This window comes from Lynx canadensis, chromosome B2 (assembly GCF_007474595.2).
Source record: "Lynx canadensis isolate LIC74 chromosome B2, mLynCan4.pri.v2, whole genome shotgun sequence".
Taxonomy (NCBI): domain Eukaryota; kingdom Metazoa; phylum Chordata; class Mammalia; order Carnivora; family Felidae; genus Lynx; species Lynx canadensis.
Window position 1 is genome coordinate 50,192,949 of NC_044307.1, and position 18,664 is coordinate 50,211,612.

Consider the following 18,664-nt stretch of genomic DNA (forward strand, 5'->3'; position numbering starts at 1 on the left):
TTTTAAAGAAAGCATATAATTTAACTTCAATTTTCTGGTATCAGTTTCCAGATACCAGTTGGCATTTTGGAGCCAGGTAATTCCCTTTTTCACATCTCAAACATTTTTTAGGCTCTAGAAAAGTTTATAAACCCTGAGCACTGTGCGCTAGGGCTTAAAGGACAAACAGCCCTGGCTGATTAGTTTTAGCCCAGATCTATCTTTATTTAGCTGTATGAGTTCAGGTAGACTACTTAAGCTCTCTGAGCCTCAATCACCCTATCAGTCAAATGAACCTATTCAGACATAACTTAGCAAGCTCCAAGCCCACTGCTTTTGTAGAAAAGCAGCTCAACAACTAATTGTTTTTCCAAATTTTCTCACTCAGAGTCTTAAAGCACACAGTCCCCAGCCAAGTTACTCAGAGCTAAACATAAAATATGGTATAGATTGAAATTGGAAAGGGCCTATGTGAATATAGCACCTCATTCCTTAAAGTTCCAAGGCTTAGTCCCTGAGAACCTCAAATGGACTGTGCTGAAGGAATGACAGATTATCTAAGAAACATTCTTATATTTGCTTTTGTTCATTTCTACCCTCACACTTCAAACCCCAGGCTCTCTGTTGTGCAGCAAAACAGTGGCTCTTCCTTTCACATTCATGGGGAATATCCATCCTTGAGATCCAAATCTTGGACCTCTTGTGCTCTTATGTCTTGGTGGGGAGAGAGGTGAATAAGAGAGGCACACAGAGGGGCCCAGGCAGCAAGGGCTGGAGCCAAATGGAGGCATCTCAGAGTGGCAGTGGTGAAGTAGAGCTTACAAAGAGGCAGAGAGCAGTTGGCCTCTTCGTCTGAACAGCTTCTCTTGGTTATTCTCCATGAAGGCAAACCTGGGTCACCAAACACAGTTGACATTTTTTTCCCAGATGTAACAACTGTGGTGCACAGAACCATGGATCAAAAGCAATACGAGGGGTGCCTGACTGGCTCAGTCAGTAGATCATATGACTCTTAATCTCAGGGTTGTGACTTCAAGCACCATGATGGATGGGGAGCCTACTGATTAAAAAAAAAAAAAAAGCAATATGGATCAAGTATTTTACTGTCCCAATTGTGTTGTGCACTTATTTGGAGCAAAACATCATTGTAGGGGCTATAGAGATAGTCAAAGATGAACAATGAGACTCCCATCCTCAAAGAACCTGTAGTCTGATAGGGTCAGGTAGAGTAGAGATGAAGGCTAAGTGTGAAGAAAGAATTGAGGACTTGTGGCAGGATATAGACTAAATTAGTGGGACAGATTATAAGTGTCAAAGACTTTCCAAATAAAGGCACTTCGCTTTTGGATGGGATGGCCAAGAAAATCTTCACCCAGGATGAAGAATTTGAGCTGAGCTTGGGAAAGTTTCAGAAAAGCTGGAAAAGGAAGTGATAAAAGTAATCAAAGGCTTAGGATACAGAGAAGGAGGAGGGAGGGAGGGAAAAGGAGAGAGAGGGAGCCAGTGAGCAGGGTCATGGTACAGGTGTTTCCTGTTTCTTAGACTACAAAGGCACATTTAGAACCCAGGTTCAGAAGTTCAGAGCCTGTCACAAACAGGAAGGATAGTGCTATCACTACTAACAAGACAGGCCTGGACACTTCAAGGGTGGTTGTTTGCCCTCAGGCTTCCTCACATTCTCAAGCATCAGATCTCACCAGGTGTGCAATTTACAGCAGAGGTGACAAAGTTAATTTTCAGTGCATGTAGCTCATTGATGGTGATGTAGGGGAAGTCCATACTTATCTGTGGTTAAAAGCAAGCAGCCTTAAAAGGCTCATATCAAAGGTTGCATGCTGGAATGCTATAGGTAGGTTACTGTCATGAGTTCCTGGAAAGAGTAACAGTGCACAATGGTTTAAACATGCCCAGATGTGTGCCAAATGTAGGTGATTGTTATGGTGACATCAATGACAATGAAGATTTGGTCCTAAACTAACATTTATTGAGGATACCTGTGTTGTTGATCCTGTGCTATTTACTTGGGAAGACAAAGGTAAAAAGTCTGGCTCATTCACCTTTTTTAATGTTTATTTATCATTTTTGAGAGAAAGAGAGAGAGAGCAGGGCAGGGGCAGAGAGAGAGGAGAGAGAGAATCCCAGGCAGGCTCCCCACTCCAGGCTTCATCTCACAAACCGCAAGATCATGGTCTGAGCTGAAATCCAGAGTTGGAGTTTAACCAACTGAGCCACCCAGGCGCCCCAGGCTCATTCACCTTTATCTGCCCAGTGCCCTCCTGGAGAAGTAGGGCCTTGACTGAATCTTATTGGATGATTACAAGAATTATTATCAAAGCTTATGCTGGAAGAAAGTTTGAATGACCTTCCAGTCTGTCTCTCTGTCAAAAGATAAAGAGAAAATGATATTCTGCATAAGCAAAAAGTATAACATTAGTTTTGTTTTGTTTAAAGGATTTTATTACCAATAATTTTAGGGAAATAGAAAGGAATAAAAAACAAGTATTTACAAAGGTCTTGGCCGCCAGACTGTGGTTTGACTTCTTGTAGGAAATCAGGTAACATTAAAGAACTTCATATACAGAAATATCACAATCCAGTGAATGATTCATTACTTCCAAAAAGCAAGAAGTCCTGCTTGTGCCCAACTGAAATCTTTGTCTTGAATTTGAATCATGTACCATTGTATAAAAAGTCAGTACAACCATTACCCCATTTTTGGAGGTAATGCTATGGGATATCAAAGAAGCAATAATGACCTTATTTTTTAATTGAGAAAAAAAACACTACAATGATTTAGTAATATGGCAGCATTGGTCATAATGACATCAAATAATTATACAACGATATGTTAAATTGCATTAAATTAATTGAATCTTACAAAGTGGCATTACCCTTTGGAAGGGATGTATAGAACTTTGAATAAAGCAAGAACTACAAAGGGACATTTGGAGGGAAAAATTCTAGAGCTATGAGCCTGAGTAGGGGTGAGAGAACAAAAGCCAGTGAATAAAGAGAGCAGTCAGTCTTAGTCTGGATTACTGTCAGGTCATCTGGAATAATAGAGTAGGCAGGTCGGCATGTATGTGTATAGGACTTAAGAAATTCTCTTCTGATTGCTTTTTTTTTTTCTGAATAAAATAAGAGGCAAGGTTATCTACCAAGAGAGAAGACAGTAGAGGAGGTATTGGAGATTTGAGGAATATATCAATCAAGGTAGACTTGGAGAAGAGAGGCAATTAATTGGTAACTGGCACCAGGAGATAAGAGAAAACACAAAATAGCCACGTAGAAGAGAGGGTAGCAAACAGATGTTTGGGCAGCATTACAGACCCATTTGAGGTTACCTTTCATAAATTAAAAGTGAGATTAGTCAGCAGGATTGCAGATTTTTCTCCACCCACATTCAGCAGTGTAAGTTCAAGTACAGAATAAATGGAGACTTGAATTCAACTGTGGGTGGGGTTTTACCAGTTGAATATGACCAAGTGAGAGAGGCAAGGGACTAAGGTCATGTGCAAAAGGAGTGACTGTAATAATTGGCCATGGGATTTAAGCTTGGTAGAAAGGGAAATAATGACATAAAGGCAACAGACAGTAAACTGATTATAGGGTTTAGAGGGGGTGAGGGAACAGGTGTTGACAATTGTTGGAGTTCGGTACATGACTCACATTTAGTCACCAGTGACTATTAATTTTTCCATTCCACCTGCACTTTACTGAGATATAACTTAATCTCTGATTGACATATCTGACTCTAATCCAGCCTGGAGAGTGATGAATTTCATAATGTGCAGGGTAGCCAGTTTGAGGGGTGGGTGGGGTGGGAGTGGGGGAAAGAAACATTAAGGTTTAGACTCCTAATATGTGCTTTAGTGAGGAAGCAGGCAAGAGTAAGTGTGCAAGATAGAATAGAACACTTGACTAGAAGCTGATACTACATCCTTTAATGGTACTCTGTATGTAAAACATAGTTGCAGAATATGTTTAAAGAATGAAATCAAGTGAGTAAATGAACAGTATGGAAGAAGTAATTGAAAAGATATGGTTTTCCTGAAGGAGAAAATAAGTAGTGGCTGTGGAAATGGAGAGAAGGGGTGAATTTGAGAAACATTAAGGATAAAATCAGTAGGATTTGATGGGGAAGCTGGGGAGAAATAAGCAGGAGTGGAGAAAGACAGGGTGGGTCCTGATTTGTGACTTGGTTATTGGGGTGGGTGGTAATGTCCTTCAGTAAGAAAAGCAATGGAAGAAAGAAGAATATTAGGTTAAGAGCCAATGGGAGCAGTGGATTAACTTTGAGTATATTGGGTCTGAGATATCTGTGGGACATGTACATAGAATGTCCAGTGGGAAAATGGAGAAATGAGTTCAGCAAAGGTCGGAGCTTGAGGAATTTGGACAGCAAAGCCCCTCAGGCAAAAGCAGTTGCATCCAAAGCACAGCATGAGCATGTAAATGATTACCAGAGGCTGTGTTTTCATTGGTGTCTCTAGAAGAGAAGTTACAGAGTGAAAGGACCCAACAGCTGAAAACTGGACCTGATATCCATGAAGGAGAGCAACCCAAGATGTACAAAGGCAAAATCAAAGAGAGAAGCCCACAGAATTGAGAACTTAAAGATGAGGAAGTAGTCAACAGAATCAAGTGCCAAGAAACATCAATTAAGTTATGATCTGAAAAGCATCATTAGATATGAAAAACTAAGTCATTGAGCCCTAGAAGGAGAGGTATCTTTGGTGTGGTGGCAGCCAAAATCATATTAGAAGAGACTGAGGAAAGGATGGAAGGGGAAGAAGTGGAAACACAAGAAAAGGGTCTTTTTGAAGTAGCATGGCTATAAAAAGAATAGTGATAGAGTAGTAACCATGGGAACCCATGACTTATTTGTAGTTTTTATGGTTTTGTTTTTTGAAGACTGAAGATTCTTGAGCAATAAACAGAGAAAATGACCAGAGGTTGAAAACGGAGGAAAGAGTTCAGGAGAATAAGGTTCCTCAGGCAAAGGCAGTTAGAATCTAAAGCACAGAAAGATGTCCACTTTGTCCCCTATTGAAAGAAGGAAAGGATGACTCAGATGCAGGTATCTTTATGTCTGCCATGCACATTTAAAGACATGTCTGTCCTTGTTCCCTCCACTTTCTCATTACCTGATCCTATGAATTCTGAATTCTGACTGTACTGCTTTGCTGACACTGCAATTTCTAAAGTCTCGAATAATCTCCCAATTTCAAATTCAGCAGCATCTTCTCCGTTCTCTCCTTCTAAGCCTCGGTGCAGCATTAACCCTACTGAACACCCTCTCCTTCCTAAAACTGTCTCTTGGATTTGTTTCTGTGACATTCTACCTCATCTCCCTATTAATTTCTTCTGTCTCCATGCCAATTTCATTTCTTTGTCTTGTGCCCTAAATATGGACATGTTCCTAAGATCTGTGACATCAGCCATCATCTTTATAAAGATAGCATTCAAATTTACATTTCCAATCCCTATTATCTGACCTCAGCTGGCCAGGACCCTATTATTCAGACCTCCATCCCAAGATTTTTTTTTTTTTTTTTTTTAATGGAGCAGATCAATCAGAGTAACTGGGCATTGTGAATAGCACCATTTCAGTAAGGAGAATCAAAGATGAGTGACTGAAGCTTTCAATATAGGACTATGGTGGAGTGACTGTGGCACAAACATGGAAGCCAGCAAAACCCTGTATCACCTGGGGTGGGTTCAGGATAAAGATTAATGCCAGTCTACCAGGAGAAAGACAAAGGCGAAAGGCAGACTTGTACTTATAAAGGATGAAACCAGAACCAGATTGCTCACTGAAGGACACATGACAAGATGCCATATATTCTGTGAAGAGGCTCAAAGGAACCCTCACAAGACTGGGACAAGTTGACATAAAAGCCAAAAAATCAACTTTTCTGACAAAGAATTATCTAAAATGGAACTGCTGGTACATGGGATTGGCCACTCATGCATGCAAGCCCCTGTAAGCAGTAACACCTCTGAAAGCACAGAGCTCTTTGGTGTCACAATATTTAAATCAATATAGTGTGACATGCAAATTAAAAGCATGTTGAGATGCCCTTACCCACTAGAGTGACTAAAATTTAAAAACTGACAATACCAAGTGCTGACAAGAATGTGGGAGCAACTGGAACTCTCACATGTTTCTGGCAGGAATGCAAAGTGACACAGTCACTTTAGAAAATAGTTTAGCAGTAAGGGGCACCTGGAGACTCAGTCGGTTGAGCATCTGACTTCGGCTCATGATCTCACAGTTCATGATTTCGAGCCCCACATCAGGCTTGCTGCCGTCAGGCCTGTCAGCACATAGCCCAGATCCTCTGTCCTCCTCTCTCTTCCCCTTCCCCACTTGTGCTCTTCCAAAAATAAATAAATATTTAAAACAAAAGGAAAATACTTTAGCAGTTAAAAACACATTTATCATAAGCCCCAATAATCCTACTCCTAGGTGGTTGTTACCCAAGAAAAATGAAAAAGTATGTCCACAGAAAGACCTAAATGTAACATTTTTAGTCATAATAGCCAACACTATAAACAACTCAATGCCCATTAACTGGTGTAGGAATAAGTAAATATTAGCATATCCATACTAATGGAATACTTTTCAACAATAAAAAGGAGCAAACCACTAACACACAACAATATAAATGAATCTTAAAAACATCATGCTAACATGAAAGAAGCCAATTGCCAGAGAATATAGCCTCAAATTACCTGTTGCTAAAATTTTAACAGAATCTATGTTATAAGAAATTGTATTTATATTTATTTTTTTTAGTTTATTTTTTACTTTGAGAGCAAGAGACAGAGTGTCTGTGTGCACATGCGAGTAGGGGAGAGGCAGAGAGAGATGGACAGAAAGAATCCTAAGCAGGCTCTGCACTGTCAACGCAGAGCTCAATGCAGGACTCAGTCCCACAAACTGTGAGATCGTAACCTAAGCCAAAACCAAGAGTCGGATGCTTAACCAACTGAGCACCCAGTGCCCAAGAAATTGTATCTATATTTGAAAACCATGCATTCAGTCTACCATTTCATTATGCCCATGATTAGCAAACAATTTTGTCTAAGGGCAATTTTTTTTTGAAAGGGAGAGAGAGCAGGAGCGGGGATGTGGGGAGGGGCAAAGTGTGGGAGAGAGAGAATCTCAAGCAGGCTACACATGGAGCCTAATGCGGGGCTCAATCCCATGACCCTTGGATCATGACCTGAGCTGAAACCAAGAGTCGGACACTCAACCAACTGAGCCACTCAGGCATCCTGCCCAAGGCCAAATTTTAGAAAAGAACAAAGATATTTGCATGTTGTACTTTATTTTATAAATTATATTTTTCTATCAGGAATACAGTATCTACAACTGGGCTTAGGCCTCTGTTTAATATTTCTTTAACAAAGGGTTTGAGGGGCGCCTGGGTGACTCAGTCGGTTAAGCATCCAACTTCGGCTCAGGTCATGATCTCACAGCTCATGAGTTGGAGCCCCACATCGGGCTCTGTGCTGACATCTGGGGGCCTGGAACCTACTTCAGATTCTGTTTCCTCTCTCTCTCCCCCTTCCCCACTTGTGCTCTGTCTCTCTCTCTCTCTCTCTCTCTCTCTCTCAAAAATAATAAATATTAAAAAAAAAATTTTAAAACAAAGGGTTTCAGGTTATTTGCTAAAGTTTCTGAAATGACAGAGGAGTACACATTATAGTAAAAAAAAGTTAAACTTAAAAAGTTTTAACTTTTGTCCTTTAATAGCTATTGTTGCTGAGTAAAGTATCCATAAAGCTCCTCAGTGTCCCAGATAAGCTAGCCTTGATCTCTGTGTCACTGCCAAGGCACCTCCCACAAGCCCTCTCCTCTCTAGGCTCTGTCTAGCTTGTGTCTTAGCAAGCTATGTGGTTAACCAGACTGTCTATACCCTCTTGACTAGTTGATGGCTTGCCACAGTGATGCTTACCACAGGAATTCTCATATCCAGAGAGAAAAGGGAAGAAAAAAAATGTATGTGCTTTCTTTATTGCAATGAACTTGAAATTCTCATCTTGAATAATAATGAGTGAATCTAGCACAGTGAGAAAGAGAGCTACTCCAGTTCTAGTCTCTTTGGAGACCTTTCCCCTTCCTTTTAAGACACTTTGCCTGCCCTCAGCATCAGTTTCAAGTCCAAAGCTAAAGAAAAATTAAACATAAAAAACTTTTCTCTACTTCTAGAAAAACTAAAATACTTCACAATCATGGCTTACCCTGAAGTACTCTTAAGTTATTACTACATTTGTAATTTTTCTCAATTTCTTCAAACACTGGAAGATCACAAGTTCAAAGAAGTTGTAAACAAAAAAGGAAGAAAGAAAGTAATGAAAGGAAGGAAGAGAAAGAGGTAGAGAAAGAGTACCAGTGGAAAACAGAGCATGACCACCTGGCCTTGAGGAGGGGGAAGTTGGCAGCTTTAGGAACCTGCCCTCGTTGTACACACCATACATGTTGGCTGGAGAAGGCAGCCTGTCAGACATGAGGAGATAGACTGGGGGTGGAATATGTCAGAACAGGACCCCCACTTTCTCTCCTCCTCCAATGGTGTGTGCTCCATTCCTGACATAGTACATTTCAACAGGCCCAATTTGCAGCAGGACAACTGAATCCCAGTGAGACTGAATAGTCCCCCCTCACCCATGGGTGTGAAGTAACTCATCCATACCAGCAGGACATCCCATGCAAATTCTAGTAGATTATGCCTTTCCCACGCATGACGGGGCTTGCTGTTCTCAACAGCATAGCACCTTGATCCAAGGTAAGACTCAGGGCAATGGCTGTTTTCCATGGCTTCCATGCCTTTATGGTATTGGGTGCCTTACCAGGGATCTGAAATCTGGCATATGGGGTGACAAGCCCTACTTGTTGATCGTTCAAATGTATTAAAGCCTATAACAGTACTTTAATCCACCAGGCCAAGGGGGTTGTACATGTTAGTAGTTTAATCTGCTACTTTAATATCCCATTTGTCCTTTCTGCAACCCTCCTGATTGCTGGTTATAGGGAAGATAGAACCTCCATTGGATGTCTTGTTCTTTTTCCCAGTCTTGTACATCAGGACCTTTGGAATGTGACCTCTGATTGCTATCTATTCAATGAGGGTACCCATCCTCTAATAGTGGCAGCCTGGTTTGCACAGTGGCAAGAGATAGCTTGGATAGTTTGTCCACACAAACCAAGGCATATTTAAAATCCTCACTCACAGGGTGGGCAGGGGACCAATATGATCAATCTGCCAATCCCTCACCAGTTGGGAACTCTAGTGGACAACCCAGACCATTTCAACAGTTGCCTTGTGCATTGTTTAGAACATACAGGACATATTGTTACTGCATTAATCAAGTCACTGTATTTCAAGAGCAGTCTCGCTTCCTTGGAAAGACACCATCCCACCCAGGCACTGTGGTGGCCACTCTTTCTATTAACTCAGTTTGCTATATCTTCTGAAGGGTCAGGCGCTAGAGCTTGTATCCAAGCAAGGGCATCAGCTTCCTGATTGAATAAAAGACCTATAAACCCCTAAAATCCCTAAAAAGGTTTGTATCTCCATTATGTTCTTAGGGTTTGAACAAGCTTGCACCTTATCAAACACAGCTTCTGAAATAACATGCATCTTACCTGACCAAACAACTCCTAAACTTTACTGGCAGTGCCCAGGCCTTGAATTTTCTATGGATTCATGGCACATTTTCTCCCTTGCAGATGTTCCAGCAAAGTCTGCAGGGTGTTGTCCTGCAACAGAGGCAAATATTCACGTGTTAACCTTACATCATCAATGCAATGGGTCCATTTGACTGATGCAGGATGGAGAACAGGGACACATCTTGAGCTACCATCTCATGACATACTATGAGACTATGCAGGTAGCCTTGGGGAAGCACTTGAAAGGTTCATTAGTGTCCCTCCCACACGAAGGCAAATCAGTCTTAGTTATCAGAAACCTGTACTTGTCAAAGTCTTTTCCATGAATCTCCTTGAAGATGAAGCACTTTTACAGAAATAGTTTTTGTGAAAGCATCAGAGTAAAGCAATAACTGCAAATAACAAAGAACTTAAAAACAGCCATGGTTAAGGATCTAATGAAAGTTCCTTATAATGCAATTGACAAGGGAATTTAGTTATTTCTTTGACATACATCTTCAAATGATGACTGATAGCATGATACCAGGGCATATCAGATTGAGAAAATTCATACAAATATACCCTAAAGAAAGTCTACATCACTTCTTATTTTACAATGCTTCCTATGAAATTTAACATAGACAAAAAGTCACATTGTTGTAAAAAAAAAAAAAAAAACTTAGCTCCTTTAATAGATATTATTAAGTTTCTTAAGCAATCAAAGACTGGATAAAGACAAAACAGAATCTTTGTTTTCTAGGTAGATTACATTAAAGGTAAAGAAAAACTTCATATACAGTTTCTTATCAAGAACCGACCAATAATCTAAGAAAACTTTGTCCTTTTAACAGAGAGAAAACCAAATTCTAATTTTGCACCTGTGTAATTTTGATATTAAAACTCTTTTTTTTTCTTCTTAACATAAATCCATTCCAATCTTAGCTTGACTGCATAAAATTCTTTTCTCAATATTCATTTTCCACAAACCTTCTACCAATTTCTATATCCATTGAATTTTTGCCCTCTATATGTTTTTCATCCTGGAACAATTATTTTACTTTTCTTTTTTTCTTAAAAAAAAAAAAAAAAGAAAATGAAGAAAGAAAGAAAGAAAGAAAGAAAGAAAGAAAGAAAGAAAGAAAGAAACATCCACCCTTCATACCTTTCCTTATCCAAATAAAACCCCACATCTATTTTCCTTACCTACATATTATATATAGTCATTTTCTTTCACTCTTATTATTTCTTGTGGTTTATTAAAAAAAAAAAAAACTTAGCTCTTTTTCACATCAGTTTTGGCAATAGTCTCCAGAGGTGGGAAAACATCACCAGACAGAACTTACTGATCTTTGATTCCCCAGTAATTGGTACAATGCTGGACCCATATGAGAGTTTGGGGAGGATGTCATGAAAATTTAACCTACCTTACCAGCCCAATGTGTCAACCTCCTACAGGTGTGTATTTAAAAAAAAAAAAAAAAAAAACAAACCTCAAAAGTGATGTTTTAAACAGAGGATTTAAGCAGAGCACAAAGACCTATTTTGGAGGCAGAATGCCTTCTCAGTGCCCCCACAAACCACAGCGCATAGAAAATGGTCTGTTTTGCTAAGCCTGAGAACCAGCCGTGGCTGACTATCCCACATGAGGATGGAAACAAAGAGTAAGAGGCTCTGGAAGTGGAGCAGGCAGCTTTTCCTAAAAAATATCACATCTTCAAAGACAATAATGATCCACTCAACCTTTTTTGCCCTATTGCCCTTTAATATATCAAATTCAAAGAGTTTAATAAAGCCAAAGGATTTAAAATAATCTTTACATCAAATATGATTGCCATGCAGTGTTTACTTCACTGTGTTTAACCCTGAACCACCAAAAGAAGAAGGAAGGTCATTTTGGAGGATGAAAATCTAGGTCAGACATCTGGGCTTAAGTTCGTGGAAGGAGTCCTCCACCAACACTGACTTCCTTCCCCCGAGGTTACTGTAAGAAGTTGCTTGTTTCGGTCAGATGGTGAGAAGCCAACTTTGTGTCCCAGAATGCTCTTTGTGCATCTCCCACATGGGGCACACAGCAGTCAACCCGAAACAGCATCCTTCTGTCTCCTTTCCAACACACCACAGGGGTGAGTCAGAGGCACTTGCCAGACCTGCCCCTTCTGCTGCCAGTGAAGATGCTGTTCAACTAGGTTGGCCACGAGATTAAGCAGATTGTCCAGAATGGGCTAAAAAGGGGCCTGAACACCATGAAGCTCGACTACTGCTCTGCAGCAAGGACAGTGGCCCAGAGATCACCAATAGGTGATGCCTAATAATTCCTCTTCCAGCCCGGGAATACAATGCTTTAGGCTAATCACACACCCAAGTTGATGAAGAGTTTCCCATGCAAGAAAGATTTTCAAAGAAGAAATAAACAATCAGATATGCACTCTATTAGTTTGTTACCAGTGCTTCAAGAAATTATCACTAACTTGGAGGCTTAACACAGCATATATTTATTCCCTTACAGTTTATGGGGCCAAAATCAAGTTATCAACAGGGCTGTGCTCCTTCCAGAAGCTCCAGAGAATTTGCTGCTGCCAGCTTCTAGAGCTACATTCCTTGTCTGGTGGCCCTTCCTCCACCTATCACATTATCCTCTTCTGTTGTTAAATCTCCCTCTGCCCCCCCTCCTATATAGATGTTTGTGATGACATTTAGGGTCTTCCGTAAAAATCTAGGATCATCTCCCCATTTCAATAGCCTTCATTTAATCACATCTGCACAGGCCCTTTTGCCATTTAAGGCAACAGTCACAAGTTCCAGGGATTCAGATATGGATATCTTTGGGGGTCATTAATTAGCCTACTACCCCAAAAAATCTGCATTTCCAAGAAGCAAGCATTTTATTTTGCCTTGCACAAATGTCTTGAACTCCCCATTGTTTTCTAAGAAATGCACACAATTAGGTCTTTCAATTATGCAAATATAAAGTGGAGCAACTTGGGAAGATGTGGTTCCTGGGGATAAAATTGTTTTTTGTAAAAGGTGATTTTAAAGTCACCTATACTGTCTATACTGTCGGCAGAGTCACATCTCTGCAGACTGTCTTTTGCAGGAAAAAAAAATGCCTTTTGAACTATTGATCTACTGTGTGTGTTGTTGTGCACTGTGGCTTGTGATTATACAAGTGTGTGCTTATGAGTTTTTAATTAGCAGGTGTTGAGATAGTAAAAAATGCAGCAAAGATACAAAGACACAATTTTCAACTCCTGCTGGAGGACAGAACAATAAATAGAATTGGACCATAGGTATAGCCCAGCATACCAGCATACCTAGACCACAAATTTAAGGCTAAATGAATGATTAGAAAGTGCGACAATGCTGGGCTGGTACAGTCAGAAATAATTGTCTTTGGGGATGATGTGATTACTGTGGCCCTGTAATAAATCACCCCCAAATTTTCTGGTGTAAACCATTTTATTTTGATCACAAAACTTCAGGAAGGGCTCAGTTGAGTAGTTCTCTCCTGAGATCGTGTGAGCAGGCTGGCTTCGTGCAGGTACAAACTGTGAAGTTACATAGCACCCTCTTCTTAAAGGGGCCCCACACTTGGCTTAGTGCACTGCTTGACAGTCTTAATGATTTTTTAGCAAGGAATTGTGTGCTTTAATTTTTCACTGGACCCCATGAATAATGAGGCTGATTCTACTTATGAGGTTGTATTCAGATATTGGCTGGCGCTGCAGTGAATTGAAGTCTCAGCTAGACTGCGTGTCCAAGATGGCTCTTTCACATGCCTGGAAGTTGGTGCTGGCTGTTGTCTGGGAACTCAGCAAGGATGGTCAACCAGAGCATCTACACACGGCCTTTCCAGCATGGCATTCTGAAGGTAGCTGGGCTTCTTGCATGGCGAATGGCTTCCACCAGAATAAGCATTTTAAGAGAACCAGATGGAAGCTGCATAACCTTTCATAGCCTAGCCCTAGAAAGTGATAAAGCCTGAAAGAAGTTTCCTCCTGTAGGCATTGGAATGGGGCAGGGATTGGTTGTCCAAAAGCTGACAATTCACCAAGGTAGTAAGCAACCTCGGGAAAAATTAGAGGGAAATGAGAATGTTGCCCAGAGATTCCCAGAAACCACTGAGGAAGAGGCCCTGGTAAAGGACTGGATCCACTTCCTCCACACAAACAAGATAGAGACCATTACAGTTTGAGGTGTTTATGGAAACTGGTGAAGTCAAGGATCTCTTGATTATATTTCCAGTGAGCTTCCCATAAAAATTCTATGATTGTATGAGTAAGCAAATATTGAAATTAACATGCTCTCTTTGACCACTCGCAGAGAATGATCCTCTGAGAAGATTCCATGGTTGAGAGACTTCAGTACAGGCAAGTGATTCTTGGCAGATCTCTGATAGAGAGACAATGTAGTTTAGCAACCAAAGGCAAGAGTCATAACCTCAAGAAAGGTACTCACCCAGGGTGACTGGGTGGCTCAGTGAGCTAAGCATCTGACTCAATTTTGGCTCAGGTTATGATCTCATGGTTCATGGGACTGAGCCCCACGTGGGGTTCTGCACTGACAGCACAGAGCCTACTTGGGATTCTCTCTCTTCCCTCTCTCTCTGCACCTCCACTGCTTGCTCTCTTTTGCTCTCACTCTCGCTCTCTCTCTTCCTCAAAATAAATAAATAAACTTAAAAAAAAATAAAGGTACTCACTCAAACTGTGCCTCAGTTTTCTCCTCTGTACAATGACACTGATTAATAGTTCTGAAATCACAGCGTTATTATGACAATTGAATGAGAAAATGCATGTGTTAGAAGAGACTCCATTTTATTGTAATCACTCAACAAGTCTTAGCTTTTAAAAAAGGGTTCTGGTACTAATGAGAATAATTAGGAATACACCTTCTGTATAGTAGGAGTAATGCAATCATTTCTTCATCCAGTAAACTCACTGTCATATGAAAACTTCGACTCATCTAAATTTTTAAGCCCACATTATACTAGTAGATTTCAAAAGCTAAGCAGCATAGATCCAAAGGATTTGTTTCCCTTTATACTGGATTATATTTTCTATACATTTTCAAATACAGTAATGAGAAGTCTGGCATCCCCTATGCAGGCACAGTCAAAAGCAAGCGGCGGAAGCAAACTTTGCTTTCTTAATGGATCCCACTTGGGGTTTGGGGTGACCACAGAAGGGAATTAGGCAATTGACAAGTGCTCTGTGGGAAATCTGTGTCTTTTTTCCCTTAGATGCTGAAAAGCCCAGGAGTGTAGAATTGGCAGATGCATGGGACCACAGGAAACTAGGAATTTTCCACAAGCAAAGTATCCCATCTGAGGAAGGCAGGTGCACTCGGATCCCACTCCAACATCCAGCACACATAGCCCATCCCAGGTCTGGTCTCTGTCAAATTCACAAGAATGTGGTTGTGGGAAATGGTTACATGGCTTCTGGTGTTGTCACCACTATAAACAAGGTCTGGTCCTTGCCTTCAGGCCATGCAAAGGGCTGTGGTGTGTCACCTACAGACAGCATGTAAGGAAACCACAGAGGTAAGCCAGTGGAGTAGGAAGTCTGTAAGTTTTGTGACAGCCACAACCCCAGACCAACTCATAAATCCATCTTTGTCAAATGCATTGATTTACTTAACTATGAAAACAAGAATTAAAAGGTTGGAGGGGTGCATGGGTGGCTCAGTCAGTTAAGTGTCCAACTCTTGGTTTTGGCTCAAGCCATAATTTCACAGTTCATGAGTTCAAGCCCCTGCATCAGGCTCTGTGCTGACAGCGTGGAGCTGGCTTGAGATTCTCTCTCTCCCTCTCCCTCTCTCTCTCTGCCCCTCCCCCACTGTCTCCCTCTCAAAATAAATAAATTAATTAATTAATTAAAAGGCAGGAGCATTTATCCATAGGCCCAGCTTAAGGTAGTGTATTAAACAAGTAAGACCAGTAACAGCTAGTTCCAACTCAGAATTCTTCTAATGATTTACATTTTTTCTTTTAATCAACACCACAATCCTATGACACAAGTATTATTTATTGTCATCCTTATTTTACAGTTGAGGAAACCAAGGTTCAAAGAGATTATATAACTGGCTCAAGGTAGGCTTTAGAGACAAAAATGCACACACACACAGAATTTTAACATGGAAGGCAACTGTAAATATATAAAGACATATATATACTCTCTGTCTACATTATATAGTTCACAATAAAAAAAAACTAAAACAGCTACAAGCATTATCTAATTTTTGTAAGTGGAAATAAAGGTACAAAAATAAAGGAATAACTATGTTAATTTTGGTTCATCAACCTAAAAGAATAGTATGAAGCCACTAAAAATTATTGTGAACACTATATGGAAACACAGAAAATGTATAAAACGTAAAGTTAAGTAAGAAATTACCAAATACAAATTGCATACATGTTGTGGTTACAGCAGTATAAAGCAGTATAAGGAGCTTTATATGAGCAGAATGAGACAGCAAATGAAATGAGCAGAAGAGAGAGCAAAATATGAAAAACAATATGTAATTGTGGCATGATACTGGGTGACTTTTCTCTCTTAATAACATACTGGACAACACATGTACCATGCCAGGTACTAATCTTAGCACCTTGTATATATTATCTTATTCCAGCCTCTCAACAATGCTGTGAAGTAGGTACTGTCATGATCCCCATTTTACAGTAGAGAAAAGGAAGGCAAAGAGAGATTAGGCGACTTGCCCAAGATTAGTGCAGCTAGTAATGCCGAGCTGGCACTGTAGCCTGGCATCTGGCTCCAGGGTCACATGCTCAGTCATGACACTGTGATCTCTGATACTGCCATGATGTTTGTCCATTTTAAGAGAAGAGAAAGCATGAACACCTTTATGCTCAAATTGGAGTCATCCTTTTTTCTTTAATTTAATCTTCGTTTCAAAATATTTTCTCTTCACTGCTGAGCAGAACTCTCAAAATCAGCACCCACTGAGTGCTGTTAGTGAGATAGTGAGATAAAAACATCACAGTTTTTAACAAGACCAAAATCATGCATCTGGTACTAGTAAATAGGTGTGTGTTTCTGGAAAGGCAGCAAGTAGTGGATCTCCAATGTTCTTCATAAATCAAGAGTTAATCTTGAGAACCTCCAGTGACCTATGTAAGAAACATTTTAGCCATAGGTAACTTATCCAACTTCATGCAGATGGAGTGATAAGATGATTAGGCAGTGGCAGGTCTTTAGTCCAAGAAATGCAAGTTTAATTTAAAAAAAATTTTTTAATGTTAATTTTGAGAGAGAGAGAGAGAGAGAGAGAGAGAGAGAGACAGCACAAGTGGGGGAGAGGCAGAGAGAGGGACACACAGAATCTGAAATAGGCTCTAGGCTCTGAGCTGTCAGGGCTCGAACTCACACACTACGAGATCATGACCCGAGCTGAAGTCAGTTGCTTAACTGACTGAGCCACCCAAGCACCCCCTGCTAATCTCGAGGCTAATATTTACTAGCTCTTGTGATCTTGGGCAAGTAATTAACTCCTCATTTCCCTCATCTGTCAAATGAGGATAACGATATTTCCAAACTCATGCCATGTGAAGACTAAGATACACATAAAACAGCATAGTGCCTGACACACACAGCCAACACTCAGCATATATGAACTGCTATTATCGTTATGTTTAATAACCCTCAATGGAATTGTCATTGAGGTTAGCACCCAGGGCCACATTAGTACTCCAGACATGAAAAGTAAGGTTCTATTACTGTTAAATGCAATTTAATCTTCCCACAAATATAAGAAGATGCAGAGTTATGACTTGGTAAGTACAACCCCCCTGATTGCCATATTCACAAATATAAGGAACAAATGAAGGAAAATCCCCCATACATGAATGTTTCTTCTCACCACCCTCGGGCCAACACCACAAACCTGAGTTCTCTCACTAACTGAAGGAATTCTGTTGTCTTGGCTACTCTTTAAGGAGGAGGGATTGGGTTTTTGTAGTCACTTGGAGATGCACAAACAAGGGTCAGAAACTACCATTTTTTCAGTGATTCTTTTAGCACCAAACAGGGTGCCAGAAAAAATGTCTCAGTGTTGGAGAAAATGTGTGTTCTTTTGTACCCTGAGGGAAGTCCAGCTGAACATGTACAACTCCTGGGACTTACTGGATCAAAAAATACTTCTCTTCCAATTGACATCAGTGGAGTAAGCTACAATGAATATTTGGGGCCAAGGGGATTTTTTTAATGTATTAAATATGTAGTTTCCTCTATTCCTTTCAAATTAATTTAAAGTGGGGGCACCTGGTTGGTTTAGTCAGGTAAGCGTTCAACTTCCACTCAGGTCATGATCTAGCGGTTCTTGAGTTCGAGCCCTGCATCGAGCTCTGTGCTGACAGCTTGAGCCTGGAGCTTGCTTCTCATTCTGTGATTCCCTCTCTCTCTGCCCCTTCCCACTCATGCTCTGTCTCTGTTTCTCTCAAAAATAAACATTAAAAAAAATTGTAAGTGAATTAAAAGATCTATATAATAGTATTAACATGTTTAAATCCTTTGTTTAAATCACCTTAAATTATGTGTGTATATGTGTGTGTAGAGATTAAATGGAGAGTATAAATTTAATAACCGTGAGGAATAATATAGCTGTGGTATTTAAACATAAAAGTTGGTTGTGAGTTTCCTGGGGCCAAGCAAATAGGAAACATAAGTTTTGTACCTCTTGGGATAATGACTGCCAGGTACTGAGTACCTACCATTTCCTGGGTACTGTATTAAGTCTTTTACATTTTTTATTTTAATTACTTTACATTCTACTCTTTAACATAGCTATTATTCCCTATTTAACATATGAGGGTGCTGAGTCTCAGAAAGACGAAATTGCCTACATTCATATAACCAGAAAATGGTAGAACCAGGATTCAAAACCAAAAGCTGTCTAAATATTAAATGCATTTCTTCTACCACTTCTCTTAGGAAAAAATAAGAAAACCAATTTTGTAATCATCTTCCTCACTGTAAACTGCAAGTGATATTTTTCCTGTGAAGCATT